Below are 24800 nucleotides of genomic sequence, written 5' to 3'. Positions count from 1 at the left end.
CCAATTTGTGGTGCAGGTAAATTCTCAGTGCGGACACAAACAATTCCTCTAGCCCGAGAGAGCGGGTCTAGCCACAAACAAACAATCTATGGAAAATCTCCTTAAGCTAGAATCAATTAAGAGGGCCTACCTCTTAGAACACTATTCCGCTTGGTGATGATCCTACTTCCTCACTCTAGCTATCTTTCGTTTCCTTCCTTCGAATACCTGAAACAAGCAAACAACAACAACAACAAACGTGATAGCATGCAATATTGTATTCAGCCTACTTAATAGGTCAAGGAACATTAAGCCATAAAGATGTAAAATGACACTTCATGTAGGAAATCAATCGATAGTTGCATTAATATAAATCAGAAAGAGATTACAATCGGTGCCTTGACATCGTTGGTCTCCTTCGACGTATCTGTGTTCCCACACTTATGCTATCACTTCATGGATAGCCCCAACAATGGAAGTTTTAAGGCCTCTTTCCCTATAGTCTCAAACCAAACAAAAATCACACTATTCTCCCTCAAACACACACTAGAAAGCTACAAGCTATAAATGACTTGTTGGTTATTCAAACTTGATCCAAAACTCCAACTAGGGTTTGCTGGGAAAAAGAGAGGTTTATATAGCTTGGATGGATGGGAGATGGTTCCTCTCATCATGGGAGAAGGTCTTATCTCTTGAGGTTGTTCCATCCTAATAGGGGAAAGGAACCCAAACTAATTTCCTCATCTCTATCTGGCCCAACCATCTACCAGACTTTCGTTAAGAAGCTTCTAGACATGGAAGCTTCGACTCCTTATTTAAAAAACCTTCCAAAAGAGGATCAAAATGACTGGAAAAGGTCTCATTCGATTCGATCGGCGCAAGGGTTAGTTTTAACCTCTATAAATTGGCGCGAGGGTTAGTTCTAAACTTTGTAAATCGGCGCGAGGAGAAAACTGGTCAGTAGCACTGGTCTTGTAAACTGGGATAGAAGAAAGATTCTTGGGAAATGGTGTAAAGGGGAATCATTTTCCTCATGAAGAGGGACATACTGGGAGTTTCTTCATGATGGGAAAGCATGTTGGGTACATTGTAGAGGTCCTCCAGGATCGTAGACAAGGAGTACAGCGATAGTGACAAAATGTTGTGTAATACTATGCAGGCCAAGCGTAGTCTCAGGAAAGGGTGTGTGTTATTTGCAGTGCACATTTCTAGTGACAAAGGTAAGGAAGTTGAGGATGAAAATGTTTTGAGCAGGTACCCAATTCTACAGTAGTTTTAGGATGTATTTCCTGAGGATATTTCAAAGTTGCCACCTCATAGGGAGGTAGGATTTTCTATTGATTTGGTGCCATGGGTAGCTCCGGCATCAAAGGCACCTTACAAGATGAGTACACCTGATTTGGTAGAGTTGAAGATGTAGTTGAAGGAAACGTTGGACAAGGGATTCATTAGGCCAAGTGCATCACCATGGGGTGCACTGGTACTATTTGTGAAGAAGAAATATGATACTCACAGGCTATGCATTGACTACATGCAGTTGAATAAAGTGACCATCAAGAACATGTATCTATTACCGAGGATTGATGACTTGTTTGATCAGTTGGAGGGAGCAACAATGTTCTCAAAGATTGATTTGATATCCAGATACCATCACGTACACACTAAAGAAGAGGACATCTACAAAACAACTTTTCGGACCAAGTATGGGCATTATGAGTTTTTTTAGTTCCATTTGGTTTAACTAATGCTCCAGCTACCTTTATGTGCTTAATGAATAGTTTGTTGTGTCCATATTTGGACAAGTTTGTTATTGTATTCATTGATGATATATTAGTATATTCTAAAAATGAAGAAGAGAACCTAGAGAATTTAGCAGTAGCGTTGAGATTGAGAGAGCATCAGTTGTATGCTAAGCTCAACAAGTGTAGTTTCTTTCAGACTGAGGTACACTACTTGGGACACATGGTTTCCAAGGATGACATAGTATTGGACCTAGAAAAGCTAAGATATATCATGGAGTGGGCAGCTCCAAGGAATGTGGATGAAGTGAGATCTTTCATGGGGTTAGCAGGATATTCTAGGAGGTTCATTAGGAACTTCTCACAGATTGCTTATCCTATCACATCATTACAGAGGAAAGGTAAGAAGTTTGAATGGACAGAGGAGTGTGTGGTCAGTTTTGAGTAGCTCAAGCAGTTGTTGACACATGCACCAGTGTTAAAGATTGTAGATCCAGATAAAGAGTTTGTAGTATGTACAAATGCTTGCAAGAGAGGACTTGGTGGAGTCCTTATGTAGGATGGACAAGTGGTATGTTATGAGTCACGAAAACTGAATGAGCACAAGAAGAACTACCTAACACATGATCTTGAGTTGGCAGCAATCATACATGCATTGAAGATGTGGAGGCACTATCTTCTTGGCAGGAGGTTTGTATTGATGAGTGATCACAGTGGTTTGTGATATCTATTTGACCAACTGAATATGAATGTCAAGCAGGCTCGGTGGTTGGCCATGATCAATGAGTTCGATTTTGAGATCAGGTATATCAAAGGTAAAGAGAACAGGGTGGAAGATGCTCTTAGCAGGCGGATACAAGTAAATCACATAGCAGCTATGAGCTCCTACGGGACAAATTTACAGGATAGGATCTTGCAGGCAGGTCAACAGGATGACAGGTATATGGAGATCGTGCACAAGTTGCAAAAGAGTACAGGTACAGGTACAGGTATAGTTACATGTAGTGGTACAGGTACATGTACATGTAGTGGTACAGGTACAGGTACATATGCAGGTGCACAGGATGTGGACTATCGTCTCACAGAAGATGGATTGGTTATATTTAGGGGCATGATATATGTGCCAAATAGTAGTGAGCTCAAGAAGGTGATCTTGAGGGAGTTTCTTGCGAAACCATATTCAAGTCACCCAGGTTATCAGAAGATGCTGACAGTAGTGAAGAAAATCTATTATTGGTCAAACTTGAAGAGAGACGTAGCAGAGTTTGTGGCTAGGTGCTTAGATTGTTAGCAAGTAAAGGTAGAGTGTAAGCATCCAGGTGGACTGCTACAGTCGATTATGATTCCAGAGTGGAAATAGGAGGTCATTTCCATGGAATTTGTCACAGGTTTTTCAAGGATAATGAGGCAACATGATTCCATCATGGTAGTGGTGGACAGGTTAAAAAAGGTAGTGCACTTCATTCGAGTGAAGTCTACATTCTCAACGAGTGATGTAACACAGGTCTTCATCAGGGATGTGGTCAAATTTCATGGAGTTTCGAAGAAGATTGTGTCAGACAGGGATGTGAAGTTCACTTCCAAGTTTTGGAAGGAGTTATTTGCAGGTTTGGGCACATAGTTGGCCTTCAGTACAACTTATCATCCATAGACAGATGGACAGATAGAGAGGGTCAACAGGATATTGGAGGACATGTTGAGGATGTATGTGATACATCAATAGTGGAAGTGGGAAGAGTACCTTCCACTGGTAGAGTTCGGTTATAACAATGGGTATCAGGTATCCTTGAGGATGAGTCTGTTTGAGGCATTGTATGGGCAGAGTTGCAATACTCCCATCAATTGGAGCAATCCAGTTAACAGGGTGTTGATTGGACTGGACATGTTGGCAGACATGGAGCAGGAAATGTACGTAATCAAGAAGAATTTGAAAGAAGCATAGGATAGGCAGAAGAGTTATGTAGATAAAAATAAGTTGTTCAAGGAGTTTTAGGTTGGGGAACAGGTGTACTTGCGCATCAAACCGAAGAAGAGCTCCTTGCTGATTGGATCATATGCCAAGCCGACACCTAGGTTTTGTGGACCTTTCAAGATTATTGAGAGGATTGGGCCAGTAGCCTATTGAATTACACTACCTCTAACAATGAAAGTCCATGATGGTTTTCTCGTTTCATTGCTTAAGAAGTATGTTAAAGATGTGGATCATGTGATTGACTGGTTTGTATTGCAAGTGGATCCAGAAGGAGAATTCCAGTCGGAACCGCAGTGCATTTTGTAGAGAAAGATGCTCATGCTTCGAAACTAAGCAATCGAGCAGATTAAGGTGCAATGGAAGAAATTTGGGCCCAATAAAGTTACATGGGATACGGCGAATCAGATGCAGGCTATGTATCCTTCCTTATTCGTTGGTTGAGCAGATGTTTTGGTATATTTCTTTGGTATATGTTTTTGGTACATGTTTTGGTGATGTTTGGTATATGTACATATGTATATGGATGTAAATACTGCCATGAGCTATGTTATAAAGCTCCAATAAGTGGTATGGGTGTCATGTCAGTATGATTTTATGCTTGTTATGTTGTCATGTTGGTTTACTTCTCAGCAGGATGATCATTGTAAATACTGCAACGATCTAAGTTATAAAACTCCACAGGAAGTATGTTTTGCTTATAACAGCCTTGTTGGTTGTAGGTGTTTTTGAACATCGAGGATGATGTTCCCCCAAGTGGGAGGGTTCTATAACAACCCTAGTGAAAAATCCATGTAAAAGTTAATAAAGGAAGAATAATAACCATGGTTGATGAGACACTTATTCCAAGCTGAATGTTGGGCAAAAGCATAGTGATGAGGATCATTGGTGATTGATTAATGGATAAGGAAATTGGAAAAGGATTTGGAAAGGCAAAATGGCATTTTGGCACATTTATTTATGAAAATAATGGAAATTAGGAGAAAAGGGAGGTGAAAGGTCACAGGTTGCATGTGATGAGGAAAATGAAGGAAAATAATGGAAAATGAAGAAAACAAAGGCCTCATGAATAAAAAGGCTTCTGAGGATCAATTCACAAACTTTTGTTAGTTCAGTTTTGGAGCTCTCTCTCTATTCTCTTTCTCTCATACTCTTAGACACTTGGAGTTTTCTTGGAGCACTCTTGGAGAGTGTGGCATACTTGGAATTTTGGAGCAAGAAGGCAAAGGAAGAGCAGGGAAGTGCAAGAGAACATCAGGATCAGTAACTACAACGAGTTTTTCTTGCAGGTACCAAGTTGCATGTATGTTTTCCTCACTAGTTTTGGCATGCATGGCATATGCATGTGGTTTATTAGTCATGATCTGTCATTGGCATGGAGGATTGCTTAGATTAACAGTGGATTTTCCTAGCCTTTCCATTTCCTGGATAGTCATGGTGTTGTGGGTTTATTTCTTTGTTTTTTTGGTTGGTTCTCATGTTTCCTTTAGATTGATTTGAGTTACTAGTTCCTGGAAACCCTAGTTGGACAAACGCTTTAGAAGCCCTATAATAGCTAGGGTTGAGTTACTAGCCTTAGAAGCCTTGGTTGGAAAAACGCTTTGGAAGCCCTATAACAGCTAGGGTTGAGTTACTAGTCCTAGAAGCCTTGGTTGGAAAAACGCTCTGGAAGCCCTTGGTGGGTTGAGTTACTAGTCCTAGAAGCCCTGGTTGGAAAAACGCTCTGGAAGCCTGACAATAGTTGTGGGTTGAGTTACTATTCCTAGAAACCTTGGTTGGAACAAACGCTCTGGAGCCCTAGAAGGCTTGGGTAGATACCAATCTGATGATGGTTTTGTGATGTCTGACCGTGAGGTGGAATCACTATTTGATGGGTTGAGGTGGTTTGGCCTCTGGAAGCCCTGGATGGTTTTGATTGATGTGTTTTATGAGATCCCACATTCATGCTTTGAATATGGCATGGGGATGACTGGCTGAAGAGAGATTTGGCTCAACCATGTCTATGGTTGGGTAGTTTGTGGAAGTCCCACAATTGGTTGGCCTTTGCATCATTAATATGAGGTTATTTCTCCTTGTTAATTCATGAGTATTATATCGGTTTATATGTGGATTATATGGATTTTGTTTCCTTGGTATTTCTGTTGTTATTATGCTAGTTATGAACATGTATTGTGACGGTGGTTATTTATGGCTCTCATCATGTTTTCACTTGTAAATGAATGACAAATGTATCTATGGCCTATCTGATGAAACTACAGCTAATGTGACGAGGCATCAATGCTTCTTAGTGATTCTCATATGAGCTTGAGACCCCTATGCTCAAATATATTGTTTAAACTTGTAGATTACATATTTGTGACATCTTTGACGAAATTTTTGTCATGGCTAGTAGGGGTCTAGTCAAGTCTGTGTTCAAGTAGTTGCATTTGTATCATTGTTTTGTTGTTATCTTTCAGTTTTGAAAGTGTCATTTAGTTCTGGGCAGTGACATGGGCTCTGGGCCTAAAAAAGTGGCTCAAATCCCAAAGACATAGGCACAACACTAGGTAGAAAAGTCCTTGGATGCATGCATACTCATGTTATGGGAGCGTTTGGAGCCTCATGGACACATGCTTGCCCATATCAAGGGAGCGTCTGGGGGTTTAATGGTCCAAAACTCATTTTGTCTCAAGGGCTTGTTACCTAAGTGGTTGGGATGGCTCTTGGGAGTTCTGTTGCTAATGTGGAAGGTATGTATGGTGTGTTTTCGTCGGCTCCACTTCGTTAACTGACACATAGAGAGTCAAATCATATCATAGTAACATCTAGTCACATGTTTACTCCAGTTGGTCGGTTACTTGAGTAGATGTGGGAGGAGGGTGTTATAGGACCCTATGAGATCATGTGGCGCATTGGTCAAGTGGCCTTTCATGTTCTTGTTGAAAGAAGTTTGTGGGATAAAAGTGTAAGGTGCAAACCAACTTACCAAAACTTGATGAAGAAGGAACCATTTGGCTTTAGCCAAAAGTAGGATCGAATACCAAAGAGCGTTAATTGCACCAACTGTAACAGCCCTGGTGAAAATTCCATGTAATAAAAGTTAATAAAGGTAAAACTAATAACCACGGCTGATGGGACACTTATTCCAAGCTAAATGTTGGGAAAGACATCCTAGGGGGTGTTAATTTGGTTGTTTATGGCTAAGGAAATTGGCAAAGGCAGTGGTTAAGGCTTTGGAAAGGCAAAATGGAATTTTTGGCACATTTATTTATGAAAATAATGGAAATTAGGAGAAAAGGGAGGTGAAAGGTCACAGGTTGCATGTGAGGAGGAAATTGAAGGAAAATAATGGAAAATGAAGAAAATAGAGGCCTCATTCATAAAAAGGCTTCTAAGGGTCAGTTGGTAACCTTTTGTCAGTTGAGTTTTGGAGCTCTCTCATTATTCTCCCTCTCTCTCTTGCTTTTGAATACTTAGAGTGTTCTTGGAGCATTTTTGGCATTGGAGCAAGAAAGGAAAAGAAGGCAAGAAGAAGCAAAGATCAAGCAGGGAAAGGCAGGATCAAGCAGCTACAATAGGATTCATTGCAGGTATCGATTTGCATATGTATTTTCCTTGCTAGATTTGACATGCATGTTATTGCATGTGGTTCTTTTTCTATTGTTGCATGGGTTTTTCCAGGTGTAACAATGTTTTCATCCTAGCCTTGCCATTTATGGATGGCCATGGTGTGATGGGATTCTCATTTTTTGGTCGAGCTGGATTGCCGGATAGATTTGAAGTTGAGTGGGGTGGATCTTCGAATGATAGGGCACATGGCCTAGTGGTCCCTAAACTGGATTGTGGATCACGGTAAAGTCACTGGCCTAGTGACCCCTGAGCCAGACTGTGGGTTGCGGTAAAGCCGAGATTGTGTTGCCTCGGTGGACCTAGGAATCCTTGCCGGTGAATGGCAGGATATATGGTAAAGCCAAGAGGTATTTTTCTCTATGTTGGGCCTAGTAATCTCGGGTTTGGGATATGTGGTAAAGCCTGGAGAGTGGATCTTGGTTTAGGGCCTAGTGATCCGACTTTGGATTGCGGCAAAGCCTGAGAGACTAGGTGATAGGAAAATTCCTCACGGTGTAGGTGGAGAAATCCGATGGCATCCATGCTTTTTTGGCATAGTGATTGGGTGGAGTTCATGGTAAAGCTTGTTATGATGTGTTCATTGTGTTGGCCTAGTGATCCTGGATGGATTATAGTAAACCCTGGTTTATATTGATGAGGGTGAGGTGGTTTAACCTTGGTATGCTCTGGTTGGTTCTTTTGGTTTGAGTCCCACATTCATGCTTGGAATATGGCATGGGGGTGAATGACTGAAGAGAGATTTGGCTCAGTCATTCTACAATCGGGTGGAACGTCGAAGTCCCACCCCAGGTTTGGTTTTTGCATCATTAATGAAAGGTTATTTCTCCTTGTATTTCTATGAGCATTTTGATGGATTATATGGGGTTTATATGGCTATACTTTCATGAGTATTTATGTTATTATTATTATGCTAGTTATATGTGTGTTTTATGACAACAACTATGTATGGCTCTCAGCATGTTTTTGCTTGTAAATGAATGTATAATGTATCTATGGCCTAATAGATGATAATGCAGCAAATGACATGAGGGAACAATGGTTCATAGCGATTCTTAGATAAGTATGAGATACCTACACTTAATTATGTTGTTTACACCTGTAGGTTACATGTTGATGATATGTTTGACGAAATGTTTGTCATGGCTAGTAGGGGTTTGATTAAGGTCTTGTTTAACTTATTGTTTTTTCATCATTGTTTGAATCCTTGTTCCTTGACTAATCTTAAGCTATAATTCCATTTTGGGCAGTGACCTGGGCTTTGAGCCAGAAAAAGTGGCTCAAATCTCGAGGTCACTGGCATAACACTGGAAAATTTAGTCTCTGGTCGTTGGCAGGCAAGCCTGTGAGAGCGACTTTGGGTTTCTGGATGCTCTCTTGCATATAGCATGGGAGCGACTGAGACTTAAGATGTCCAGAACATCAGTGGGACCTAGGGACACGATGTCTGAGTGGCTGACATGTCTCCTGAGGTTTCTATCGCTGATGTGGATAGGTTGGTTGATGTGTTCTGTTGATTCCACTTCCTTAAGGTCACATAGGAGGTCAAATCCAATCATAGTAGCCTCTCATCACATGTTTACCTCAGTTGGTTGGTTACTTGGGTAGATGTGCGAGGAAGGTGTTACACCAACACACAATGAATGAAGTATTATTGATCTAATGGAAAGACTTGTCACCTAAAGATACCACATGGGAACCAACCATGATGTTGTAGTAATTTCCTCATCTTCAACATTGAGAATAATGTTGCTTTCAAAGAGGGAGGACACGTTAGGATCCTACCCTAACCTTCCTACTTTAGGCTACCTACGACTTAGTTAAGTGTTGTATGCACCCATCCTATTTGAATAAGAAATTCCATTGGATAGTAATGGATACATATTTAATGTAAAATTGTCCACTTAATAAACCCCACTAGGTAGTTGATACCCATTAGTCATACAACCACAAGTAGCTAAGATTTACTATTGAAAATATATTTAAATGGATAAGAGACTATAGAATGTTTATCTCGTGTTATGCACTTGGAGCTTTGCTTAGAGCAAAGTCACCCCACCTTAAGAAGCAAGTGAAATTTATTTTTGTTCTTTACATTATGATAATACAAGGTTATATTTTACAAACTTCATCTTATTCTTTCTTGTGTCTAATTATTTACAATTTTGTTCTTTGTATAGTTAGTTATGTTTTAAATTTAATGATTGAGGAACACTGGATAAAATACTTTCAATATTGTTGTTTATGTTATTTCCAAAGTCTTTTTTATTGTAAAAGTTAAAATATTGTTGCTTAGGTTGTTTCCTAACATTATGGAAAGTCTTTTTTTATTGTAAAAGTTAATGCACCCCAAATATTAGTTGCTCAAACCTAGTTTAATGTAAACTTAAATCTTTGTTTAATGTAAATTTAAGTCATTTAGATAATTGTGGGTTAGGTGGGCAAATTCAAGCCACCTAGTAACTGAAAAAACCCTACTCACATAAGAGATTGCAACCCTTAACTAGCTCATAAATTCATTCTATACAATGCCTGGCTAGTTACTAGTACTAGCCTAAAAATTATAAAATTACTCACCACCTTTCAACTTAGACCTCAAAGAAGTGATCCCTATGTCACTGGAACTTTAGAAAAAACAACAACAAAAACATAGCTTTACAATAACCAAAGTTAAGTTTATTATTTTTTATTTTCGGTACGGTCTAACTTGAAAAATAAAAGTAAAGACAAAGTCACCTGCCTAACGACTAAAAAGCTATTTTTTGAAAAATGGAAATTTATTTTTGGAAAAATGGAATTTCTGCTCCACTCGTGTGGATTGGTTCAGAGATTTTGGTTTTTATGTTTGTTGGTTTCTTTTCACAGTTAGGCTCTTGTTAATTAGTGTAACTACTTGTAAAGTTGTTGGCTTATCGTAGATCATTTGTTTTCAAAATTTTGTTTTTCCTTTAAAATGGAAAATAACGTTAAGAATAAAAATTAAAAAAAGACAAATATAAGCCTTTGGTTTCTATCGGTTTTTTAAGTTCTTTCTTAATTCTAAGTGTGGGTAGATCCTAGAAATTAGTGGTTACAAGAAAATTTGTTTTTCTATGATGTATTGCTTATCAAATTATCCGGTAAACTGCCCATTGCTCGAATCCCGGGTACAGTGAATCTGAACATCCCATTTAAACTTTTTTTTTTTTTTTTTTAAATCCCAAAGAAAAACTTATTTTAAATTTATTTATTTTCCAATAAAAACTTATTTTTATTTATTTTTTCCAAAGAAAAAATTATTTTTTAATTACGAGTGTTCTAATTTCCACAAATAATTGCGAGTCGATTGCAATTTTGAATGCAGGTTGACTCATCACTTTTATTCAAGGAAAACCATGTCACTTTTATTCAAGGAAAATCATGTCACTGGAGTAACTCGTTGGTGGTCTGTAAGGGGGCAGGGTTTCACTCGTGCCACATGCCTCTGGGTCTTGGGCCCTTACATGCTAGGAAAACGAGCTAAGCAAAAATAGTTTTAGGGCATACTCCAAACCTGAAGTCTATTAGTTTTACAGTGCACACATGAAGAAATACATCACTTTTTATGCATTAATTTTACCTATATAACTCTCAAACCATAACATCTAAGGACCTGGGTGTATAGCATCACAAGAGTTATAAAAATCATTAAAAAGAATTAACCATTAAAAAACATAGTGGGTTTTAGATAATATCCTTTGCATAGTTTGGTGCTCTTTGAACTCCATAGCTTCAAGCTTAAACATTTTTTTTATTGTACTAACTCAGTGTCTAGTACTCACTTTTGATGTAGTTTTTATTCATTTTAGTTAAAAATAAGATTTTGGTTTTTTTTTTTTTTAAAGATATTTTTTTTTCAATTGAAGTTTTGTATAGGATGGAATGATGTTTTTGAAAATTTTGGATATTTTTGAGTAAGTCTAATGTCTTTAAAAATTTAATCTAATTTTAAATGAATTTTAATAATTGAAAATTTTATATGAAAGGATTTATTAAACAACTATAGTATAAGTAGAGTATAAATCAAATGACAAGTTGCAAGTTGCAATGTGAGATTGATTTTGAATATATAAGAAAAAAGAGGGAAAATCATTGAGAATTCATGTTTCACACCTCTACACAGCATTTCACTATAGAAGATGAACAATGAGTAAGGCATGTGGAAGACCCACCTCTCTTCCCTTTGCTCTGCATCTTCCCATCCAAGCACTACTTGCACTACTTTCCTTTGGCATGATTGTAGCTACCAAGAATGGAAATGACTACCATGTGGCTTGGCACTATTTTAAGTAGGAAGATGAGCAAGAATACATGGCAATTAAGAAAAGGAAGTGAATTGGTGAAAGAAAAGGGTTAGAGAAACTGCAAGGTAAATAGGGATAGAGGATATAAGTCATGAAGAACTGATTTCATGATGAAAGAAAAGGATTACCAAATCATGCTAAAAGGTTCAGCTTTAAAGACAAGTTCAAACCGCAAGGTAAATAAGGATAGATGATATAAGTCATGAAGGATTGATTTCATGTTTACAATATAGACAACATAATTTGAGCCAAAAAACATTGTGTAAATAGAAACAAGGTAAATAGGGATAGATGATATAAGTCATGAAGGATTGATTTCATGTTTACAATATAGACAACATAATTTGAGCCAAAAAACATTGTGTAAATAGAAATAACTTTTCTCCGTTTTTTTCTCTAATGATTACCAAGGTATAAAGAAAGTTAGATATAAATTGAAGTAAAGAAAATTATATAGATAAAAACAACATTTATCAAAATACTAAAAAAAAAGCCTAAACCTATTAATAAATTTGAAATTTTGTTGAATATAAATATAGTACTCTGAATTTCTCTAAACTAAATTTAAACCTAAATAAAATATTTTAATATTAATTTATTAATTTTTTTATTAAAATATCATTATTCTTTCTCTACTAAAACTACAATTTTCTACTCAATTTTAATAAACCAACGCAGTCTATTTTTATTTTAATTAATATCCACATTAATTAAAATAAAAGCAGAAATAAACAATTAATTTTTGTTTTTGATCAATATCCATGTTACAGGTGGCGTGGTTTTCCTTGATAACGGTGATGAGTCAAACCGACATTCGCGGATAGCAGCCATAGATGGCTGTCCTCACTGTTGGTTTGACACCTGAGTTTGATAGGTTTTGCCACCTTCGGAAAAAAAATAATAATAATAAAAAAATAAAAATAAAAATAAAAATAAAAATAAAAATAAAAATAAAAATATCCATGTTACTGAAAAGACTGGAAAACAAATTCAATAAAAACTCAAAATCACACTGTACTCTCATTGGATTTCAACAACCCAAAAGCTAGAAGGAGACTACACTCCAAGGTCAAAGATGGTTAAATGGACCAGAAACCAAAAGGACACTTATCTTCAATTAAAAAAAACGATAATAATAAAAATTGGAACAAGATTTCAACAGACACGTGCTGATTAAAAAAATCGATTCGCACAACGCCAAACCTCCACCAAAGTCTGAATCTAATCACTCGATAAAAACAAAGACCCTGTGACCCAATGGGACAGCATCTCCATTCGAATATTCCCTCCCAGCCACATCATCGTTGAAATGGTGCTGACGTGGCCCACCTGGTCTTTCACATCCATCTCGTCCGCCGCAACTAGCGGCGGCTGCGTTTTGTCCGTCCGTAACTCCGTTACCGAAACTGGCGCGTGGCCGACCAAACAATCCGGCGGCAATTCCGCTCTGAGCCTCTGAGTCCAAGGCCAAAAAGTATGTCGCCCGGCGGCCCGAGTCGCTAGAATGGAACGTGCAACTTGCAAGGTTGCAGTACCAGCGTTCTATTTTTTACGGCAACCCGGCGGACCCCACGGTCAATGGAGTCGCCAAGGATCTAGTCAGCCATTAAGCTCGTGACAATGCGACCTTTTTTATAATACCCAGTCCATTCCAACCGCGCGTTTGAAATTAATTTTTTCCCTCCACCTAACGTGGCAGTTGCACACACTGTGGCATAAACCACTCGCACATCTCAACTGAATTTTGTTATCTTACTACCCTTATGGAAAATGATGTGTAAAAATTCCCATCACACTATCCATGGGAATTAGCTCACCCGATCCTCCATGCACGCTGCCACTCGTGATGTTAACATTCCTAATCCCTAAGTTCATGACATTAGAAACATGACCACGACATAGAGCCACCCATATAATGGTGGTTTTTGTTTTTTGTTTTTTGTTTTTTTTTTTTTTCTTCAGTGGGGGAGCGAATCCTGTTGAACAATCACAATACATCATATATCGCTAAAGCGAGTAGATTTCATCATACAATATCGTCGAAGCGAGCAGAATACGGAACACATACGTCATCATTTGACTATATCGCCGAAGCGAACATAATACGTGCAGAATACGGAACACATCGAAACACATACATCATCATTAAGTCAAATGCTGCAGCAGCAGCGCGCGGCACCGTCAAGAATCAATCCTAGTTGGGAGGTGCAAAAGCCTACCGACCCCACCAGAGCCACCCATATAATGGTACCCATTACACTAACTATTCACACTCTCTTCTAAAGTATTAGGTTCCATAATTATGTCACTTTACTTCAATTCCCATGGCTTTATTTATAAGCACATTGGAATGGTTGTGGGGGCCACTACACGTGACTTAAGGTGGAATGGAATGGGGTATTATTATTATTATTATAATTATACCCTATCTTTGTCACCAAACTAGACTTTCAAGTTCATAATAACAAGGTACAAAAGTTCTTTGTGTGACATCTAACTAGGGGATTCATCATCTCTCAATTTTCTTTTGGCGTAGGGAACAAACGCCTTCTCTGTTACGATAAGGAGATAAAATTGTCTTGAATTTTACTACTCTTACTATTCCTTTATTTAAATCCGTTGAAAAGCAAAATGGATTCTATATCATACACATTGAATATATGTAAATATATACTCATTATTGTTGCATATTGGAGACTCAACACTCTAATGGGTGGCCATGATGAGGTCCTGTACTTATTCCATTTGATGGCCTTTTTGTAATGTCCTATGCAAGACTCTTATGTGTGAGGCCCACGTGTACCACTTTGGTCTTCCGTGGACATATCAAACACTCGAATTGGATATCATGGAGGTATTATTCATGTGGCTGACCATCATTACAAATTGAAGCCTTGAAATTTAAGGGAAAACACTTGGGTATTGCCACTAGCTTCATTGTTTCTTGTGAATGAATCAATAATGGGGGGTGCCAATTTTTCAAGCTTGTGCCACACAAAGTCCATAACATCATGGCCTGCCATTATTTATTGGCAATAATGTGGCTGATTTATGAAATAAATGCTTGCAATTTAACATTTCATAATAGTTGAAGTTCTCACCATACGCCCCCAACATTTGTTTTTATGGCTTTTTCCCTACGCCCCCAACCTTTTGCTTAATGGATTTTTCCCTTGATAAATGTTTGTTCAATTTACTTAAACGTGATGATTTTGTTTTATATAGCAACTAATTGTAACCCGGTTGTTCTATATATTGATTTTGTCATTATGATACAATATTTTGTCCTTTATTATTAATAAATTATAAGCTTATCATATACTACTCAATATTGAGAGTATCATTCTTAAAAAAGCTTATCATACACTACTCAATATTGAGAATATCATTTTTTAAAAATATGATATAATATATTCTAGTATAAATTTTAATATAATATATGATACATAAATATGTCATGAATTTTATATTAATATAATAATAAGAAAGAAGTAATGTTTTGATTGTAAATCATATATATAGTTAGATATGTTTTTAGTAGTTTTGTTCAAAATTTTATCTGAAATTTAGAAGAATCGTTAGAATTGTATATATTTATTGTTTAGATTGCATAAAATTAGTGTAGTAAAAGTTTTATAGGTACTAAATCTACGAGTTGTTTTTAGTGAGACTTTTTGGAAGTTTTTTCAGTGGGTTTTTCTGGTCTAATTTCCCTCAAATCCGGTAGGAATTTATTGAAATCACAAGTTTGATGGGTAACCCATGCACAATCCAAGTGCCCTAGGGATTTTCTAAGGTGTTGAATCCATATATGTAGTCAAAAAACCAGTTTAAATAACATAAATCAAGATTTCACCTCAATTTTTTTCGTCGGATTCTGGCACCAGAAAGTCCAAAAAGTCACACTAAAGACAACCCCCTAAATCTATCTATGTATTCAAAATTGCAATTTGAGAAATTGAAACTTGCACTTTCACTGACAATTACATAACCAAATCCTAGTGATGGTTGTTAGACAAAGTCCAAAAAATAAAAGGTAAATTTGTCCTTAATATAATAGTTGATTGGATGGCAATATTATTCATTTGCATTGTCCCCTCGTGGATGACCGAGTGGTTGGCACAATGGGATGTTATCCCCTCCACCCAGTTTCAAATCCTACAGGGTGACATCTTTGGCCCATTGTGATAAGGCTCAAGGGGTAGGCTCCCCCACTCTCATGGAGTCTTGGCTCTTGCTAAGTCATAAATTCCTAGTATATTTGGCTTATGGGTTGTTGGATGTGCTCTTGGTGTTACTGTAGCAATTGCTAGGTTTAGTCTTGGGTCTCGCCCAACTTAATCTAATGAGTTACCGATTCACTATGGTTTAAAAACAATATATATTATTCATTTTTTATTACATGTGGCAAGTGTGGGAGGACCATTTTTTATCCCGGAGGAAATCAATAAACACCTTTGAGTGGGATTTGGGTAGAGCATCAAACAATCAAGTAGAAACATTGGCTTTATTCTAAGGATTGTGGATTCCTGATGAAAATTATATCAAAAGATTTATTATAAGTGAGGATTTAACATTAATTACAAACTAGCCCTAAGGGTTAGCTCAATTGGTCGAGTTCTCGTTGTCAAAACACCTCGCTAATGGGACATCACAGGGTCAATTCTCCTCAATTCCATCGGGGCTAGACTCTGCTAATAAATGGTGGGAAGTGATCTCTTCTACCCGAATATTTCCTCAGGAAAAAAACAAACAAAAAAACAAACACTAATTATCAAATTGATGCTTCCAGCTTCGAGTGATGGTGAGCTTATAAGAATCATTAAGAGAGTAAGAAATGAAGTTGCTAGATTTGGATGTGTTGAATTCTTTTGTATCTTATGGCACCTCAAACAAAGATAGATTATATAGTCAACACAGTTGCTCAACTAAACCATGCCACTTTAAGAATAAAAAGCAAGGTTACATTCTCCCATATACCTTAATTATAACCCAAAGTCATGTATTTGAGTTGCATGAGAGATAAATGGCACATCATTCAACAAGGGTGGGTCAACCATGAAACACGATGACCAAAGAGCATTATCTTCATTGTACCCTCACACACTCAATGTTTAATGTGGAAGCAAGTTCAACTAGTCATTTGGCTTTGAGTTTTATTATAGATGGGATAATGAAATTGGTTTCAAGATTGAAATTTGGGGATTTTCTATGGTTCCTTGCTTTATTCTATCTTGGTCCATATTGGGGCTCTAAATTGGCGGATGGTTCTATTTTATGGGTTTTTCATTTTCTTTTGTGGGACTTTAGTTCTAGTTCACTTGGATTTGGTTCACATGGCTCTGTTTTGAGGTTTTGTGGATCTAATTTGCTCGGTTTTAATTCACATGGCTAAGTTTTGTTATTATGTGGGCTTGGCTCACTTGGCCCTATTTGGTTCTTTAGTTTTGATGTGAGTCATTTCCTGGTTTAGTGTCCCGGAAATCATTTGCTTCTCTTGAAGCCCCTAGAATCCTTTCCTCTCTACATCGAAACAAAAGTTTAGTGACTCATCCTTAGAATCTATTTTTGTTTTTCTTTGTTGTCAATTTCTTGGGGAAATGTTAGAGAGGTGACAATTTTCTAATCAATATAGAGTGTTAGCAATGGATAATGGCAATGGTCTTTTAGAGGTGTTATGTAGTGCCATCAAAATGGATCATGGGCATCATAGGAGATGCCCATTGTGTGAGACTATTGATATACATAAAGTTTTGAAAAGGTATGAAAATTACATCATTGATACTATGAACTCAAATTTCTTTAGCATTGGTAGGATGCATTTTCAAGAAGAAGTCATAAACTATGATTATGACATCGTCCTAAAAAGCCCTACACAAATAAAAGAGGCAAATTGAAGATATTCAAGCTAAGTGTGTTGCCCTTTGAGAATTGGTAGGTGTAAGTGTGGTCATAAATTCTACTTCAAATATTAAGTTGTTAATTAGGGATGTATTAGAGGAAGTCAACAAAATAAAAGTGTGTAACAACATCGAGAGAATGTTAAAATGCTAATTGTAGATCATAACTTTCAAGCTAGTGTAGAGAACTAAGAAAAACTTACAGTTTTCAATAATAATACTTCATATTTTTGCAAATTTTACTTATTAATAAGACAAATCCATTTTAATCACAATAATCCAAAATTCTTTAAAAATTTATTGTATTTTTTTAACCAATAAAATTTACATTTTAAACCGTTTAAAAAAAAATTAAAATAATTCTCATATATTTATATTAATATATTTAGCAAAACAATTATAAATTTCAACACAATTAATACATGTAATTAATTTGCCCACGGGGCTTTGGATTGATGGTGAATGGGTGCCTTGTTAAGGCACTCCTTGCGATAGGTCACTGGTTCAATTCCCCGTGGGTACTTAGTTTAGTCTTAACATAGAAAAAAAAATACATGTAATTAATTTAAATAAATATTATTCAATTGCATTAAAATATTGTCTATTTTAAATATTTCATTTAACATGAAAACTTTGGAGAAACAATTAAGTAGTATTAATAATAAATTTTACACTGTTTTTAAAAAAATTAAAATAATTCTCATATATTTATATTAATATATTTAGTAAAATAATTATAAAATTCTCTTTTTTGGTAAGTAAGCACTTACGGGGATTTGAACCAATGACCTATTGCAAGGAGTGCCTTAACAGTGCACCCATTCACCATCAATCCAAAGCCCTATGAGCTAAAACAATTATAAATTTTAACATAATTAATACATGTAATTAATTTAAATAAATATTATTCAATTACATTAAAATATGGTCTATTTTAAATATTTCATTTAACATGAAAACTTTGGAGAAAACAATTATCATTAAAATATGAAGTAGTATTTATGCATGAACTTCTTTACAAGGATGTATTTTAATCATTTTATAATATAAGACTGATCGACACGTCGAGGATAGACATCATGCCTTTACATAGTTTGTTTGAGAATGTTTAAAGTTCAAGGTAAGGAATTATATCACATTATTTCACACTTTCTTTATCACCTTTCTAGATCATTATTTGTACATTCCATGTAAATGCAAGCTGATGTTATTATTATTACGCTCAAACTTAGGGTATACTCACGACCGCTCAACAGGAAAAGAATATGTTGGAAGCTTAGATTGTACTTGTATTAACGCATCGACCGGAGGGGTAACTCTTCGGTCATTACTGTATTTGTATTAACCTCATACTTTTTAGAGGGTGTGAAAGGGTTAGTGTTAAAGCAACAAGCTGGAGTAGCTATACATTTTACTTTATTTTTTATGTTTTTTTGTGAGTAGCTATACATTTTCATTTTCTTTTTCTTTTATATATATATATATATATATATTTATATATTTATAGTTTAGTTGTTTAATTAATTAGGGTTAACATGAATTATTTATAGTTTAATTGTTTAATTAATTAGGGTTAGTATGAATGACTCACGTTAAGGTTATGATTCATTAATAAATTTTTTTAAATGATTTTTTTTTTAAGAAATTAAATATGTACCAGTTTAATTCATGTTAATTTGGGATTTACTAAGCGTCGAGAGGGATCAAATCTCTTTTCATTCTAAAAGAGGTTTGCACCTTAAGAGATTGATCTCTCTTCGCGCTTGATAGATCCACAGTTAAGATGGATCTAGGCTACTTTAATTATTAATTATAATTATAATTATAATTATAATTATTAATTTTATGTTTTTTATTTTATTTTATTATTTGTTTTTCTCCGAAGAAAAAAAAACCGCAATTTTTATTAAGAGGATAATAAAAATTACAATATGTAAACACACAATGTGTGATGCATCATTGAGTTAATACCATGACAAATATAACAAAGTAGACATAAGACTATAATGTTCAGTAGAGGCCTAGAAACACATAAACAAGGCATGTTGAAAGAATAAAAAAGGGCCAAGTCTGGAAGTATCATGTTATGTATACATATAAATATCGTGCGGCTAATAGAGAAAAAATGAGCACTGAAATAAGCTTGAAATACATTAGCAGATAACTAAAGAGCAGAAAAAAGAATGAGATGATCATGATGCATCATCCAGTTGGAGGGAAAAGAGCTCCATAGAAGGTCTGTGGACAAAGGAAGAACCAGAGCCACCACTAATCTCAAGGATCTGCCAGGGCCCTGGATCCAGGTCTAAAGTTGATTTGAATAATTGATTTGCCTCCTAGTTCCACTCCCAGTATATATGATGACAAGTAAAAGAATTAAAAGAATTTTTTAGATATATAGCATGATCCAGAATTGGAGACAAGAAAATGTTTATGCATGACTATGCATTGTTTAACCAATTAACCACCAACATAGAATCACCAAACAACTTTAAGTCTGAAACTCAATAGCAAAAGATAGTAGATTTCTGCATGACAAGAGTTCTGCTGAGTTGTTCGATCCTGACCCTAAACTCATGGAAACATGAAAAGAGCGAGTGTTTAAAAAGTGCAAAATAAAACCACCAACCACATCTTTCAATTGAATTAGTTGAGGCCCCATCAAAGAAATCCCATGGAATAGATAGGTATGGATGTTCAAATTCAATAACTCTCACTCTGCACACATCCTTATCTTGAGGAAAGTGACTAAGAATAGACATTACCTCAACTGCGATACACCTTGGATAGGAGACCTCATCTCTAAAAATGGAATGATTATGGTCTATCCAAATCCCCTAGCAAATAATCAGAGGTAGAGCTTTGAAAACTTAGGAAGAAGGATAGGATAACCATTGATGCTAAGCATCCTCGATAGATTGACCATTCCATTGACCGATTTGGTACTCAAGAGATCGACATTGAGACCATATTTGTTGACCAAAAGGGCAGGATAAAAAGAGATGTGAGATCGATTTATCTTCGATTAAATAAAGGGCACACCAACCAGGGTCATGTAAAAAATGGTTACGAAGAACATCCTAGGTCGAAACTTTATTGTGCATTATGCACCACATAAGGATTTTCTCTTCAAGAGAACATCGAGATTTCCAACCAAAATTTCACCACCACCTAGGAACAACAAGGTAGTGTTCAAAGTTAATGAAGGCATAACTTGCCTCTAGATTATAAATACTAGTCAAAAACACACACCATACTAATTCATCCTCCCTACCAGTGATTCTAATATGACCACGATGTAAGGCCCGCGTGTAGTTGTTCCACGACTCATAATAGTTCTTTGGGATATCCAGGTCTATAAAAGATTTTCATCCTTGTCTCCAAATAGAGGAAGAAGTTGAATTTGCAATATGAGTCGGCTTGGAGATACCCCGATCCCTTAGGAGGTCTATTGAAGGAGGAGGAAGAAGATGATTATTTCTGCATCTAAGCCAAGGATCTTGACTAATATGAGCCTTAGCACCAAAGACAACTTTCCAGGCTAAACCTCTTCTGATTGTTTCAACTTTGTTGATCAGGGCTCTCCAAATTATAGAATTTCCCCCCTTAGGTTTATCAACTCTACAGACCCAATCTTCCATATATAAGGGAGAGATGTACTTTGCAGTCACAATTGAAGTCCATAAACTTAGCAAAGTCAATAGACACCACCCACACTTTGTTGCTAGAGCATGCGAATACATAAGAATGTTCTTTAGACCCCAACCCCCCTAAGCTTTAGGACGAGCAATTTTTTCCTAACCTACCGAAGGAAGAATCAATTCCTCTTTTGTGCCCAACCAAAGAAATTTAAAACAAATATGCTTGATCATGCATTCCATAGCACCTTTCGATATCCAAGCCAAAGACACTTAATATATAGGAATAGCTTCGAGGACATATTTGATTAGAACCAAAAGCCCAACTTTGGAAAGCCATTTATGACTCCAATTTTTGATACGTTTCTCCACTTTTGAAAGCAACCACTACTATTCCAAAATTTGATATGGTATTGGGTTTTAAATGAAAACCAAGATATTTAATACCATCTTCAACCAAGAGGAGTTTGGAAAAACATTTGATAGTTGTTGAAGCTCTGTAACCTTGATATTTAGAGTAGATTTCTGAAAATTTATAATCATACCAGTTGCTTTCCCAAATATAGAGAGAATACCCTTCAACATTTCCATCTCCTGAGGGCTACCATTATTAAAAATCAAAATATCATCCATAAATAATAGATCTCACATGGCCAATGTTCTGGTCACCATGCAACCCTAAAAATCAGCCTGTACTTGGCTTCCGCCAATAAATGACTAAGACCCTTCGCCACTAGCAGGAAAAGAAGGGGGAGATAGGACACCCATAACGAAGACCCCTTTGAGCATGAAGAAATGGGGAAGTTGCACCGTTAATCAACACAACAAAGGAAATAATTTATATATAGCTCACGACCCATGAAATAAAATCAAGACAAAAACCGACATGAGTGAGAAGAAGCCTAAGGTAGATCTAGCTAACACGATCATAAGCTTTTCATAAGTTTATTTTGATGACATCTCCTTTTAGATTCAATTTCATTTATTGTTATTTTTAGTTTTATGTAATTTGATCAAGTCAAAATGTTTTATTGATAATTATTATTTATTTATTTATTTGACTGAGTCAAAATGTTAAACATTACAATATCTCTACCATACTATGCTAGAGAGTGCCTCTCAGTGCAATAAGTGTGATTTTATGACATTTTTTTCTTATATATAGAACATGCAATTTTTTAAAAGTTGTTTAATGGGATTCAAATGAAGATGTTTTTATATCAATAATAATCGCTCTAATTTATAATATTGTTGATGGAGAGGGTTGATATTGATTTCATAATAGACCAGCCTAGATCCATCTTGACTCTGGATCTATTAAGTGTCGAGAGGGATCAAATCTCTTGAGGTGCAAACCTTTCCTCAAGTTTTGCACTCAAAAAAGAGGTTTACACCTCGAGAGATTTGATCCCTTTTTGCGTTTGATGGATCTAGAGTTAAGATGGATCTAGGTTGGTTTTATGTGTTATTTATATGTTAATGTTATGCCTTTAAATATGCTACATTAGAAAAGAATACCAAGAGAAAAACAATGGGTTGTCAAAACTCGAATTCTGAAAACCACTGGTAATTTGACCGAGTCAAAATGTTTACATAATATTACGTCTCTTCCATACTTGGCTGAAGAGCGCCTTTTGATGCAAAAATATTTTGTGGATTGATATTTGTAATGAATTGTAATTTAATTTATTTATTTTTGGAAAAAATAAAAGGAAAGTGATTTATTCCACATCATCTTATATCGTTATGGTCAATTTAAAGGACTCAATTCTATATCAGTCCAAAATGTGTAATATTTAACAATTTATTAGAGACATGAGACAACTAGTAGAAAAAAATCCCCTTTCTTCGAGGATGCCCTCAACATAAAGAAGTATGTGCTAGGGTATGTGTGTGATTCATTTGGATTAAACATTGAAACAAACCACGAAATTGTTATAATAGTACTAAGATCCATGAGTTAAGTGTGAAATTGACTTCCCCACTTCTTTTTTTCTTTTTCCAAGAAACATATAATAGGGAAAACCTCTTTGACACTTTCCCTCATTTTAAAGATGGTACCTAGAGTAAACCCAAATTCTTCATGGCTAAAGGCTCAATCAACAAATCATGATTAAATCATATATAACTCATCAACAATCAACTCACTAAGAGCAAACATGTCACAAATAATGATTTGGACTTGGGTGGGGTGGTTAATGACTTTCCTCATAACTAGTCATATTACACCAAATTGACAACTTCCCCTTCTAATCACACATGTAATATGTCATGTGAACATTTTTATCTATGTAACACTTCATTTGAATATGTGCAACATCGACAAAATGGAATAAAAGACATATACTTTTAACTACCAACATTTTCTAAATAAGTGACATAACTTTCAACATGCTTTGCACTTCTTCATCAATAGCATTTACAACAACATTAATCATCCCATCTTCTGACCACTCCTTCAAAAGTAAGAATACAACATATATTTATGTCTTGTGTGACTTATGGTATAGAAGTATGTGTTAGGGAGTGTGTGAGACTTGTTTGAATAAGAAATTGGAAGGAATCGACAAAGTCTTATAAACAAACTAAGATCTAAGAGTTTGAATATGAAAATAACTTTGTCCCCTCATGGGATGACTGAGTGGTTGGTACAATGGGATGTTATCCTCTCCACCTAGTTTCAAGTCCCATGGGGGGGGGGGGGGGGGGCATCTTTGACTTATTGTGATAAGGATCAAGGAGTAGGCTACCCCACCCTCATTGTTAGGCCCACGAGTTGAGTTGGGCACGCCCATGTGTGTGACGAGGGCACCCGAACACGGTTATGTGCAATGAGTTGTGCAGAGGCAAGCTCATTTTTATGCGACAGTGGGCGACATTGGTTAAAGGCGACCGTGTATGACGGGCAAGCGCGCCCCATCGATACGTGACGGATGGTCAACTTAGGCAAATGCACTAGGCGACTGGTTGGGCGCGCACGCTTGGGGTGAGTCAACACGGCGGGCGAGTCGACACGAGAGGCGAAAAATCGAAAAGGAAAAAATTTGGCTAAGTGTTGGATGATGGGTGACCGTTGAAAAGTTATAGGAGGAGGCCGACGTGATGGTGGGCCGACGAGATGAAGTGGTGTGACACAATGGAGGATAGGTCGGCTTGGAGGTGGGACAAGCCCTTCATGCATGTGGGTGCCCACATATATAGATGCAGACGACTTAGAGAGAAGCATCCATTCAAGCAAGTGAGCATCTAAGCAAAGGATTGGGTGAACAAGCAAGAAGAAAAACGAAGAAGGTCAGTAGGCGGGCAAGGTTGCGCTGAGGACCGAAGCAAGCCGCAGGGCGTGGGCGGGCAGACTTGGACAAGTGGGTGCACAGACCTGGCGGGCGACGCAGGGTGCAGGTGGGCACACGGACCCTGACAGGCAAGTGATGCAGGGCACAGGTGGGCGCGTAGACACAGACAGGTGGGTGGTCGAACCCGACGGGCGTCGCTGGGCATAGGTGGGCGTGCGGAAACGGATAGGTGGGTGACTTGACTGGGTGGGCGTCGCAGGGCGCAAGTGGGCGCGCGAACACAGACAAGTGGGCGGCTTGACCCGAGGGCATCGCAGGGCGTGGGTGGGAGACTCGAAGTTGTAGGTTGGAGCA

Source organism: Pinus tabuliformis, chromosome X, assembly GCF_031772625.1.
Source record: "Pinus tabuliformis cultivar Carrire ecotype Pingquan chromosome X, CPIR1, whole genome shotgun sequence".
Classification (NCBI taxonomy): Eukaryota; Viridiplantae; Streptophyta; class Pinopsida; order Pinales; family Pinaceae; genus Pinus; species Pinus tabuliformis.
This window is presented reverse-complemented; position numbering follows the sequence as displayed.